This window comes from Macaca nemestrina, chromosome 13 (assembly GCF_043159975.1).
Source record: "Macaca nemestrina isolate mMacNem1 chromosome 13, mMacNem.hap1, whole genome shotgun sequence".
NCBI lineage: Eukaryota > Metazoa > Chordata > Mammalia > Primates > Cercopithecidae > Macaca > Macaca nemestrina.
In genome coordinates, this window is record NC_092137.1 from 86969839 (window position 1) to 86983227 (window position 13389).

The following is a 13389-nucleotide window of genomic DNA, read 5'->3' on the forward strand; positions in this document are numbered from 1 at the left end:
TGGGCTATGGTTCAAAGAGACCCTGTTGGTGGGAAAATAAAGGAGAAGGTAACCACATGCTAGTTCCCTACTCCCTGTAAGTAGAATTCTCAGATTTGACTATTGCACAGGACTGAGCATTTAAATTATCAAAATGAAACTATTCATGGGGTTAAAATATCTTGAGGTCTTTTTGTTAGCTGAAGAGGACCAGAAAACTATGGGGTGAGATCAACCCCATATTTCTCACAAGGGATGAGAAAGAACTTGTCCATAGAGCGGACTTGGATGGGCAAAGGAGGAGAAAGAAGAAAGAAAGAAAGTTGCTTTTTTACTGCATTCTGCCTCTTTCCATGTAACTGTTACACTTATTGTATCTCTCTATCCTGGACCTCCTCTTGTTTGTCCTTGGCCCTGGAAAACATGAGGCCAGGGAATGGACTCCACCTTCTAGACAATAGAACTCTTACAGCTCTATCAGTTGCTTGACTTCAAGTTCTTTTTCATAAGAATTGCTTTGATAGTAGATGTCTCTCCTCTGTTTTTACCCTGTGCCCTTCCCCTTTCTTCTGGGAAGAGTTCTCTGTTTTTCACTGGGGAATGAGTCTCCCCATACTCCAACCTTAGAAACTGTGATTTTCTTAGATGTCCTCACTACCTTGATTGGCTTATGGGTAATCAAACAGAAACTGGGCCAACGATCTCACTTGGGATTTTTAAAGTTGAAAATAGAAAAAAGAGAATTCCACTTTCATCTGTGAAGCATTGGCTGCCGTGAGAATTGTCCTCCCATCGCAAACAACTAGAAAAACAGGATAAAAAAAAGAAGCAACTGTTTTTGTTTATTTGTTTGTTTGTTTGAGACGGAGTCTCGCTCTGTTGCCCAGGCTGGAGTGCAGTGGCGTGATCTCAGCTCACTGCAAGCTCTGCCTCCTGGGATCACGCCATTCTCCTGCCTCAGCCTCCCAAGCAGCTGGGACTACAGGCAGCCGCCAGTATGTCTGGCTAATTTTTGATATTTTTAGTAGAGACGGGGTTTCACCATGTTAGTCATGATGGTCTCGATCTCCTGACCTCATGATCCACCCTCCTTGGCCTCCCAATGTGCTGGGATTACAGGCGTGAGCCACCGCACCCAGCAAGAAGCACTAGTTTTTAAGCATTGAACAACAGACAGTACAGGACTGTGATAGCTAAGAGGAGAGAAACAAATGAAGTGAGTCTTACGTCCGAGCTTACTGTCTCAAAGCAGTTTTCAGGCATCACTGTAGGGATGGAGAACCCAAACAGATCCCAGAAATTTCACAGAACACAGGACACAGATCAGAGTCCAGGGAAGCCAAAGTGGTTAAATTTGTGAAGCAGAATATAAGAGTGGAGGGAGATGATTAGAGAGAGAGCTGTAGAAATCTGCAGAGCAGTCACTTCAAGTCATTAGCTGAATACTGTCCTGAGCATGCATGGGTGAAATTCTGTGAGGCCACGGGAAGAACTACCAGAAAGCAGGATGCCAGGCAATTCCTGGAGCTCACACAGGACTGGGAGTAATTTGTCTCATACCAGCCAAAACAGAGACCTTTTATACACAAAGCATTGGCTACAGTCCACGGAAGGGTATCATCTTAATGCAGGGGGAGGCTAAATTAGCCCTAAAATAAACACTTACCTGGTCCTGCCTTAACAAAACTTAAAAGCAATCTTCGAAAGGATCATACTGATCTCAAGTAACTTAACTGTGCTCAGAGGAAAAAAAGTCCAAAATTAGTTGCAAAACAAACAACCACAAAACCCAACACCCAAAAAGGTAAAATTCACAACGTTCAACATGCAAACAAAAATTATCAGGCATGCAAAGAACATGACTTGTAAGCAGGTTGAAAAATCAACCAATAGAAACAGATCATGAAATGACAGAAATAATGCAGTGAGCAAATAAATACTTTAAATTATATAATATTTGAACGGACATTTCACCAAAGAAAAAATACAAATGGCAAAACAAAATGTATGTGAAAAAAATGTTCAACATCATTGATCATTAATTAGGGAAATGCAAATCGAAATTATAAGAAGATATTACTGCACACATTTAAGAATGGCTACAATGAAAAAGACTGATCATTTCATGTTCTGGCAAGGATATGGAGCAACTGGAACTCTCATATGCTGCTGGTGGGAATGTAAAATGATACTACTTTGAAAAATGGTTTTCTATATTTCAAAAAAAGTGGAAATTACTTTTGCCTCACACCCTTCCCCTTTCTTCTGGGAAGAACGCTCTACTTTTTTTTGGCGAATGATTCTCCCCATGCTCCAACCTTAGAAACCTTAGAAACTGGTCTGACAATTTCTTTCTTTTTTTTTTTTTTTTTTTGAGATGGAGCCTTGCTCTGTTCCCCAGGCTGGAGTGCAGCGGCGTTATATTCTCTTATAAAAAGCCAGATACAAAAGACTCATACTATATAATTTCATTTTTATGAAATTCTAGAAAAGACAAAACCATAGTAACCAAAGGAGCATAGTGGTTCCCAGATATCCGGGATTGGGTAAGGAGACTGATTGTAAAAGGGCAAGAGGAAACTGTTTTGGGTGATGGAAAAATTCTATATCCTGATTGTGGTGGTAATTACCAACCATAAACAAATTCATCACACTTTACATTTAGAATTGGCAGGTTTTGTTGTATGTAAATTATACATCAGTAAAGCTAAGTAAAAAAAAAATAGAAAACGTATTTTTCTGTGATGTCTTATGTGAAGTTCTGTAGTTGTGGATAACCATGATTTTATTGGCCTTTTTCTTACTTATTATTTAAAAGTTTTCATATGTTGAGAAATAAGCCTTTTGACTATCATCCACATTGAAAGTTTTTCTCAAGTTATCATTTTCCCTTCAGATATTATTTATGACATCTTTTTAAAATGTTCAAAATTTTATGTAATCATTTTTACGTATATTTTATGGCTTGTGAGCTTTGTATTGGTTTATATATACTATTTGCCTCCGCTATACTAAAATTACATATTTTTAAAATTTTTCTTAATTTTAAAAAATTTAAAATTAAAAAATATTTCTGTGCGTCTGCCTTTACATTTTAAATTTTAATTTTATATCTTTTATTTTACAGTCCATCTGGAATTAATTTTAGCGTATGAGTTAGTTACTTGTCTTAATATAATTTATTGAACAAGCCACCAGTTTCTCCTTCAAGTTGAAAGGTCATTTCTATCATATACTCTGTTCCTTATTACGTCAGAGTCTAGTTTTTCTAGACTCTGTTCAGTTCTGCACATCCAGTCATGAATGGATGTAGTTTTAATTACTCCAGTGTTTTATAATATATTTTACTATTCAGTAGAGATAGTTACTTCACTTTCTTTTACAATTTTTCTGATTATTCTTGCCATTTATAATTTCTTTAGACTTTACAGTCATATTATCTCATTTTTTGATAATTCTGATTGTTATTTTTAATTGAGATGAGGTTAATTTTTAGATTAATAATTAATCATGACAGTATTTGTCTTCCTATACAAGAGCAGGGTATTTGTTTTCATTTATACAAATTATCTTCTATGCTTTTAATAGCATTTAATTTTTTCTTCAAGTAGATCTTTCACATTTCTTTACATTGCCATTTGAACCAATGTGTTGTATTCCACTGTGTAAATATACTATAACTGATTTAAAAAATTCCATATCATTGGCCATATAGTAATAGATCATTTCCAATTTTTCCTGATTAAAAACCTAGGGCCAGGCATGGTAGCTTGCACTGTAATCCCAGCTACTTGGGAGGCTGAGGTAGGAGAACTGCTTGAGCCCAGGAGTTTCAGTGCAGCCTATGCAACAAAGCAAGACCCCCCTCTAAAAATTAAAAAACAATTTTTAAAATAATTTAGCAAAGAACACACTTGAAGCTATATATTTTAATATGTTCATAATGATTTAGTTAGAATAAATTCCTAGTAATTGAATCTTTAGGGGTATGAACTTTTTGGGGGGCTTTTGATGCATAATGCTAAATTACATTCCCAAAAAGTTTCAGAAATGTTTGGTCTAATTTTTGTAAATTATAAGTATTACATGTGGTATAGTAAAGTCTCATCACACAATCAATAACTCACTTGAATTAAACTCTATGTACTAAGGGGTCAGGAAAGAAAGAGAAAGAGGAAAATGGCCTGTATCACAGAGATTCTGCTTGTCCTTTCACTTTATGACTTCATGAGAAGACGCCCTGAGCTGTTGATACTGGAGAGGTGGCTCTGCTCTTTCCCCCATAGACCTCGGTTCCTGTGAATCACACACTCTGTGTGTGATTCGAGTGTTCACACATCCATATTGCTTGTACAACATGATCCTAAGCACTTCCACTGCTTCAACTGGAAATGAACAAAAATGGAAAATGATCTGATCCACAGCCTGAGGAAGAGCTCATTGTGTTAGACTATTATGGGCCATATCATTTTTTACTGTATCAAATTTTTGCCCTAAACATTTACATTGGTATGGAAACTCAACCTCAAGTGTACCTACACCCAGAGTTGATTTACCATGAAGATAAAGCTTATGTTTTAGGACATCTAATTAGGATCCTGGGAATGACCCTAGCAGTGTATTAACATGATTAGATGTCTTTAGTAAAATGTGCAAAATTAAAGATTTTTATTAAAATCTGTTAAGGCAGCTGTTTTTTCTAATTCTCAATTGGACTTCTCCTTGTGCTGAGTGTTATCCAAGTGGCTGGAGGCATTTTTGGAAGTTGGCTAAGATGAAATTGAAAATACATTTAAAGTTTGGTGGGACATATGTATGGAGCTACAGTGATTTCTATGTCCCTTTTAGCTATGGTTGCTCCCCCGTAAAGGAATCGTTCCCCAGAACATTCCTACTGCCCACTGTGTCGACTCACTCAGCTCCACAACACCATAGGCAGAGCTAAAGATTGTATCATACTATGATCGTGGCCTGCAGCCTTGGTCCTGGAACTGCTTGGAGATTAGAAGAGAAACACAGTTTGAAATGTACAGAGCCAGCATCTAGTCTGTATCTATTCTTCCAGTCATCAGATGTGGAAAATTATGAGTGGAGGGTTCAGTTCTCATCTGCACCCAGTCAAAATGGTTCTCCTCTTTCAGGAATACACTCCATAATGCAGTATAGACCATTACAAATGCACTACATCTATTTTTTAACTTTTTGTGGGCATGATGTGAAAGAGAACATATTAGGATGTCTGACTTTATAAAGCACAAACCTATAGCAGTGTTACAAACAGCAAGCAAATCTATGTGTGGAGTCATATGTTTTATGAATCTCAACTGTAAGAATAAATATAGTTCAATAAACTATGTTAGGACAAATTATATTTTTATCCTCTGTACATAAAATAGCAATACAAAGTTGTTGCCAAATGAAGAAATGATGAAAGTGTAGGCATCCAGAGAATATAGGAAAAAATGTTATAAACAAGTCTTAGACAGTTAATAAAGATATGTTATTTTTGCTGTTTTTTGACACGTGTGGGCTTTTTTAAGCATTTGAAACATTATAGTTTGCTGTGATTTATTTTCTTATTCCAAATACAATTCTTATTCACACTTAGTTTTGAAATCACAGTTTTGAAGACCTACCTCCCACGTTTTTTTAAGTTTCAGGCTTCACAAAACCTGAATATGCCCTTGTGTATTTTATTGTATTTAATTTGCATCCTCTACTGTATTCAGTGAAGTTGAATTTCATCTAATTGATTAATTCAATTTCTTTTTTTTGGGAATTGCCTTTCCTTATTCCTTACTGTTTTTCTATTGAAATGTGTTGGTTTTTTGTTTTGTTTTGTTTCTGTTTTTGTTTTGCCATTTTCTTATTGGTTTGTAGGAGTTCTTTGTATAAGGATAACAAACTTTCATATTTCATTGTGTTGTAATTTTCCCAGTATGTAATTTTTCTTTTAAATTTATCCATGGTATTTTTGACATACAGAATTTTAAAATATATATTCATTTATATTTTATCCTAATAGAGCAATTTGTCTTCATCCCTAATGCAAAAATTTTACATTTATTCCTTTTTTTTTTTTTTTTTTCAGGGAGAATCAGAAAGGAGTAATCGGTGTTGCAAGTCCTGATTACACAGAGACATTAACCACGTTTCATGCATCTCCTATCAGCCTATTCTATCTGCCCTCCAAAAGGAGAAACAGGTAAGAATTATCTCACCTGACGATGCATTTATTCCTGTTCCAGTTTGTCTGTTTTATTTGTGGCAAGCCTTCCGGTCTTAGATTATTTTTTATCCTGATTCCATTATCGGTGGTATTAATGATCATGACCAGTATGCCTGTTAGATTGTCTTCAGCTGTGAGTAACAGCACATCCAACCAAATAATATAAGTTCATCTTTGTCACATGACAAGAAGTCTATTTGAAGGTTGAGTTTAACAGCTCAACAATATCACCGCCCTGAGTCACCTTCTGTCATGGCTGAGCCCGGGCTTCAGCGGCTGCAGACAGTAAATCCTCACACGACCATCTCTCAGGCAGGAATGAAGGCAGAGGAGGCTTTTCTTCAGTGCTGCCTGGAGGCTGCCCACAGACCTTCCCTCACATTTCAGAGGCCAGAGCAGAGTCGAGTGCCATCCCTTCCACAATCCCTGGCAAAGGGAAATGAATGTACTCTGACTTGCTTGGGCCACTCATTTTCCCTCAAGTATCGGGCCACCCTCCCTGAGCACATTTCTGTGTGATGCTGAACAAACTCAGGGTTTTGATGCAAGGAGAATGGGTGAATGGCAGCTGGGTAGGCAACCAGCAGGGTCTCATCTACAAGAAGGATAAATTGCTGTTTAGTTTGCTAATGGACAACCATAACAAATTACCACAAAGTAGGAGGCTTAAAACAACAGAAATTTACTCTCTCTCAGTTCTGGAGGTTGAGAGTCTGAAACCAAGGTGTTGGCAGGGCCATGTACCCCTGAAGGATCCAGGAATAATCTCTCCTCGGGTCTCCCAGCTTCTGGTGGTTGCCGGCAGCCCTTCGCATTCCTTGGCGTCACTTCAATCTCTGCCTCTGAATTCACATGCTCGTCTTCCTTGTGCATCTCCACATGGCTTTCTTATAAGGAGGACAGTCATTGATTTAGTGATTGAATTTGAATGGATCCGGTATGATCTCATCTTAACGAATTAATCTGCAAAGATCCTATTTCCAAATAAGGTCACACTCACAGGTACTGAGGGTTAGGATGTCAACATTTCTTTACGAAGGACACAACTCAGCCCCCAACAACTATCATTTATGCCTCTATCCAAATATCTGATGCAATGCTGAGAGACCAAGGCTTGGACAGACCTTCCGTGCATACTTCCAGGGTCCTCACCTACAGCAGTCAGGTGTCCTACTCCACATGATGGCCCTCTCATGGCTCACATCCTAAAATCTCTCCCTGCTTTCCCCAAAGAAGCTCCATTATCACCAGTCTCCCGGCCTCCAGCCTCTCCTGGAGCCCACTCCAGAGTGTTTGACTCACGCTGCTTCAGACGGACAAGAACCTTCTCAACCACAGGGCTTAGCTCCTGCCAATGTCCCCATCCAATGGCAACTCTGACATCTTCCTTCAGATAGCCTCGCCCCTGCTGCCAATTCTCACCTTCAGGTTCAGAGAACCTATAAGGACAAAGTAACTTTTTGGGGGCTTACTGGCAGCTTTAGAAATTAGGAGGAAGGGCTGGGAATGGTGGCTCACACCTGTAATCCCAGCACTTTGGGAGGCTGAGGTGGGTGGATCATCTGAGGTCAGGAGTTGGAAACCAGCCTGGCCAACATGGTGAAATCCTGTCTCCATTAAAAATGCAAAAAAATTAGCCGGGCATGGTGGTGGGTGCGTGTAATCTCAGCTACTCGGGAGGCTGAGGCAGGAAAATCGCTTGAACCAGGGAGGCGGAGGTTGCAGTGAGCCCAGATCACGCCACTGCACTCCAGCCTGGTCAACAGAGCGAGCTTCAGTCCACGCCCCACCCCCCTACCCCCCGCAAACCCCTGCCAAAAAAAAAAAAGATACAATGAAAAGGGAGTGGTGTTGAAGCTGGGACTGAGAAAAACAGGCTTCAGACAATGGTCTCAGGTACTCATTGGGCTTCTAGCTACACCTAGAAAAACCCACACCAAGGCATCGATGATAGAGACAATCTGAGGAGTGTGGTGGAGAATGGAAAGGAGGAGCAAACCCTTGAGCCCTGACCCTAGCCAAGATCTCAGAAATTTGCCTGGCTTCTTGACCTGTGGATTTTGGTCATGTTGTACTGAGGTACCTAGCACATAGGAGGGCTGCCTGACTCACAGCGGAAGACTCAGACATGGAAAGGTGGGTTCTGAGAGATCAAGTCTGGATTGACGCCTTCTCCCTGGCCATGATAGATTGATCCAGGGGTGGGTAACTGACTCAAGCCAGCCCTTCTCTGAGATGTTTCAAGCTGGAATCAAGGAAATGTAATAATCCCACTCCGATGGACAGTGCATGGCTCAGAAGCTGTTGCTCTCATTTTCCCCTTTATGTGGAAGAAGACCATCAGGATTAGGAGGAATTTAGGCTGACATACAGAAACAAGAGAAGGGAAGAAAGATGTCAGCAGCACAATATCTTTGGTTCTAGAACTCTGGGTCCAGCTTCATCCCTGACCTTCCCGTTTTTGTAAATATTCCAACCACATACCCTCTTTGGGCATAAGGTGAGCTCCCGGCACTTGCAAGGAAGAGTCTTGAGAAATAAACGTATTTCCCAGTGGGGCTGTTGGCTCCTGGCCAGTCCACCTTCTCAGAGACCTCAGTGAGGGATGGCCCAGATGGCACTGCTGACTTTTTTTATTTTTATTTTTTATTTTTATTTTTTATTTTTAGACAGAGTCTCTCTCTGTCGACCTGGAGTGCAGTGACACAATTTCAGCTCACTGCAACCTCCGCCTCCCGGGTTCAAGTGATTCTTCTACCTCAGCCTCCCGAGTAGCTGGGACTACGGGTGCCCACCACCATGCCCAGCTAGTTTTTATATTTTTAGTAGAGACAGGGTTTCACCATGTGGGGATGGTCTCAAACTCCTCACCTCAGGTGATCTGCCCACCTCGGCCTCCCAAAGTGCTGGGATTACAGGCATGAGCCACTGTGCCTAGCCGAAAAAACAAAAACAAAAACAAAAACAAAAAACAAATATTATTCTGAGATTGTCTTTCCTACCTTTGGAGTTATCCATATGTCCTTTCTTTTATGACATAATGATGATGGCACTTAGTGGTGGTTATTTTATTAATATCCTTACTCAGCAAAGTAAAAAATTATGAAACTTATGTTATTCCATTCAGTTACCTTCCCTTTGTAAAGCGTCACTGGTCTTTGACATTCAAAAGTCCAGGAGCCCCTGCTCTGTACCTTGGGTATCCTAGATCAGAGGTGGATCCATTGGAAGCTTGACATTGTTGTAGGGTTGTGTGTTTTCTTTGGTTGTTCCCTGTGACGGCTGAGGTGTTGGCTTGACTGGAGATTGCTGGTAAAGTGTTGCTTCTGGCTGTGTCTGTGAAGGTGTTTCCTGAGAAGACTGGCACGTGAGTCAGTGGACTGAGTGGGGAAGAGTCACCCTCCATGTGGATGGGAACCATCCAGTCAGCTGGGGCCCCAGATAGAATACAAAAGGAGAGAATGGGATTTCCTCTCTCTGTCTCCTGGAGCTGGGACACTCTTCTCTCCTGCCCTGGGACATCAGAACTCCAGGCTTCTGGCCCTTTGGACTCCAGGACTTATGCCAGCAACCCTCCACTGCTACCCTGAGAATTACACCATCGGCTTCCCTGACTCTGAGGCTTTTGGACTTGGACTGAGCCACGCTACAGGCAACCCAGGGTATCCAACTTGAAGACAACCTGTCGTGGAAAATCCCCACCTCCAAAATTGCGTGAGCCAGTTCCCCTAATAAACACCCTGTCATCTGTCTATCATCTACATATGTATATCCTATTGGCGGTGTCTCTCTAGAGCACCCTGACTAACACGTTCCCTATTCCCTTTCAGGATTAGCACATGTGTTCATTTATAGTTTATACCCCTACCTGTTTTCAAAAAGGATAGTCTTTCTCCAGACATACCCCAGATTCCTGTAACAGTTACTGAGTCAGATGAGGCCCTTCCCCAGGCACCAAGAGGATTCAAACAGTGGATGATGGGAGTGAATGGGGGATGACCTTGCACTCTGTTGAAGGCAAAGTCATCCCTCACCCATCCCCGGCCACCGTTTGAGATCTTTGTTGCCACAGTGGCCCTTGCCAGTGCTTGGCACGAAAGGCAGAGATTGAGACCAGTGGCCCTTAGCCCTCATCCTGGTCCAGCCCTCAAACGTGGGCTGGCAGCTGTGGCTTCTACTGTTTCCTCATATGTGGCTCTTCAGACACCTGTCTTTAGGCTGTAAGGCTTTAACCTGTCTTTAGGCTGTAAGGCTTTAACCTGTCTTTAGGCTGTAAGGCTTCATCTTAGGCAACACCTCTTCTCAGGTGGCTGGCAAGTCTTTCCAGTCATGCTTATAATGGATCACCCACGGTGGAGCCCAAGAAATTACTCTTGGGAGGCTGGTGTGTCCAAGGGGTTAAGAGTCTTGTTTCTGGAGTCAGAGTGCCTGGATTGAACCCTGAGAGAGTGTATGGGGCCCGAGGCACAGGTGGGGCTGCTTGGACACTGGGGTGAAGATATGTGGTATTAGGGAGAGAGGAAACGGTGTCCTTGACCTCTGCAGACAGAACCTAGACCTGCTTTGGCATGTGGATGAGGGAGCCGGAAGCCAGGGAGGCAGCTCCTTTGGCACAGTCCTCATGATATGCAGGGTGCACTGCTGGCAGTGGCCATGCTGACATTATCTCAGGTCTTGGGAACAAGAAAGGAAGGACATTGCAGCTGCTGCGTGGGAACCTTAGTGGACAGAGAGATTTGTGGATTCACGTGAAGTGCTCCTTGGGGACCCCCGTGATAACTGAGGATGACACTTTGTGGCGCTAGGAGGACCTGAGAATCAATCAAGGCACTGGGGTCTTGAGCGATTGTTTATTGAACATTGAACTTAATGAGAATCCAATAACCAATATTGTATATTATTTATGGATGTATACATATAGAGCAAAAATAGAAATAAAAAATACTAAAATGGAGATCCTTTACCTTTGGGCAGGAAATGGAGGGGGTATCATCAGATACAAGTACACAGGATGTATCAGCCAGAGACACAAAAACACCAGAAGATCATCTATCTACATCTATCTATCTATCTATCTATCTATCTATCTATCTATCTATCTACCTATCTATCTATCATCCATTCATCCCCCACCCATCCATCCATGACTACGTGTTCTCTGTTACAAGATTTGACCTTATGCAATTGTGGGATCTGGTTAAATGGCTTCTGGAAAGTTGTTATCTTCTCTGACGCTGGAGTTTAAAGTCCCCAGGGCAGGCAGTCAAGAAGAGAAGATGGATGTAAACTGGGGAAGAATGAGGACGAGATGGAACCCAGGAATATGTGCTGAAACCCACAAGGATGGACAGGAAACTGTGTCAGTCACTCACCACCTCCCATCTTGATGAAGGGTGTCTGGCAGGAGAAGCTGGTACCCTTTGTCATGGATCTAGACACACACCTGGCTCAGCAGTCACAGGAACTGAAGGAAGGAGCAGGGCCAATGGGAGCAGGTGCAGGCCTGGATGCTGTCCTCTCTGCCAAAAAGGTAAGCAGAGAGGCAACAACGTGCAATAAAAGCATCCACCTGGGCCTTCCATGTTTAAAAAATAATATGGTTGCTGCTTCAGCTCTGTCCTCCAAATCTCAAAAATGGTTTCCTGTGGCCCACTGAAGCAGAAACATCCAGGGAAGGGGATTCTGGGAAATGTAGTTCAGCCCAACCGAGTGGACCCATTTTAAAGCCACTTTGAATCTGCAGTTTCATGTCTAAAAACTGGTAAGTAAGTATGTAAGTGTTCATTATATAATTCCCTATTTTTTTGCATGCTCGATATGTTTGATAAAAGTTAAAAATGAATTGCAGACATGTTGGTTACACCTGTCCCTAACGTCTAGGGCCTGTACACAGTTATAATCATAGTTGCGGCAACTCAGACCCAGGGTCACCCAGCCAGCAAGGGGCAGCACTAGGACGGCCTTCCACGTTCTTTCCTCTACCAGGGGTGTCCAATTTTTTGGCTTTTCTGGGCCACATTGGAAGAAGCATAATTGTCTTGGACCATACATAAAATACACTAACACTGATGATAGCTGATAAGCTTTAAAAATGCAAAAAAGTCGTAGTGTTTTAAGAAAGTTTATGAATTTGTGTTGGGCCGCTTTCAAAGATGTCCTGGGCTGCATGTGGCCTGTGGGTCATGGGTTGGATAAACTTGCTCTAGATCAAGCTGCCTTCAACAAATAGGAGTTACAGGTGACCTAAGAAGGCAGCTGCTATGTTGCACTATCTTTTTTCCTTAGTATTCTGTTTTATTGTCTGTCTCTTGTCACTAAAATGTAAGCTCCATGAAAGCAAGGATATGTGTTCATTTTGGTCACTGCTGTATCATCAGAACCCAGAATAGTGACTGGCATATAGTAGGTGTTCAATAAATACTTGTTGAATGAATGAGTAAATGCTCTTAGAGGAATCAGAACATTACATTCCTTCCATCACAGGAGAGCTTTGGACACAATCTTGTTGAACCCAACAAGACATCAATAAATCTGAAGTGGGAGCCTCAGCCCCACCCCCTCCAGCCTAGGCTTCTAAATATCAGCCAAATATTCCAGAGTCATCATGGCTAGTTACAACCTTTCTAAGCTTCAGGGTTTCGTTTCCACCTGTAAAGTAACAATGATCTTTGCCCTTCTTACCTCATGTGATTGTTGTGAGGTTCAAATAAGACTGCTCTGTAAAGTCCTCCACGTGATTCTTGTTATCCTCATGAGATGTTTGTTCCTTCCCGGAGTAGAGAGGAAAACAAGGCTTAGATACGAACATAAAGGTGTGCAAAGGGCCCCGGCTCCCATCAAAGGCTTTCTGACCGCTGAGGAGCCCTGGAGGCTACGGGATATTCACCAACGGCCACTATAGGCATAGCAAACCTCTGTGCTGGTTCTCTGGGAGGGGAACCCTGATGCCCACATCCACAACCCAGACCCCAAACCACACCACAGCTCAGAAAGCCTCTCAAGAGAGTTTCATTTTCCTTCATAATTTATGACTTTCTCCTATGCTACATGCAGTCAATCCTCATCATTTGCAGATTCTGGGTGTGTAAATTTGCCTACTTGCTAAAATTTATTTGTAACCCCACAATCGACACACACAGAGCTTTCTCAGTCACATGCAGACTGTAGGGTCCCCCAAGTCC

At 41.8% G+C, this 13389-nt stretch overlaps 1 non-coding gene across 1 annotated transcript; it reads right to left on the reverse strand.

The window, feature by feature from the left end:
- Nucleotides 1–6075: 6075 nt before the first annotated feature.
- On the reverse strand, nt 6076–6207 carry LOC112423730 (U8 small nucleolar RNA). Its single transcript, XR_003014291.1, has one exon. It is a non-coding gene; the product is annotated as a U8 small nucleolar RNA (small nucleolar RNA).
- Nucleotides 6208–13389: the final 7182 nt, after the last annotated feature.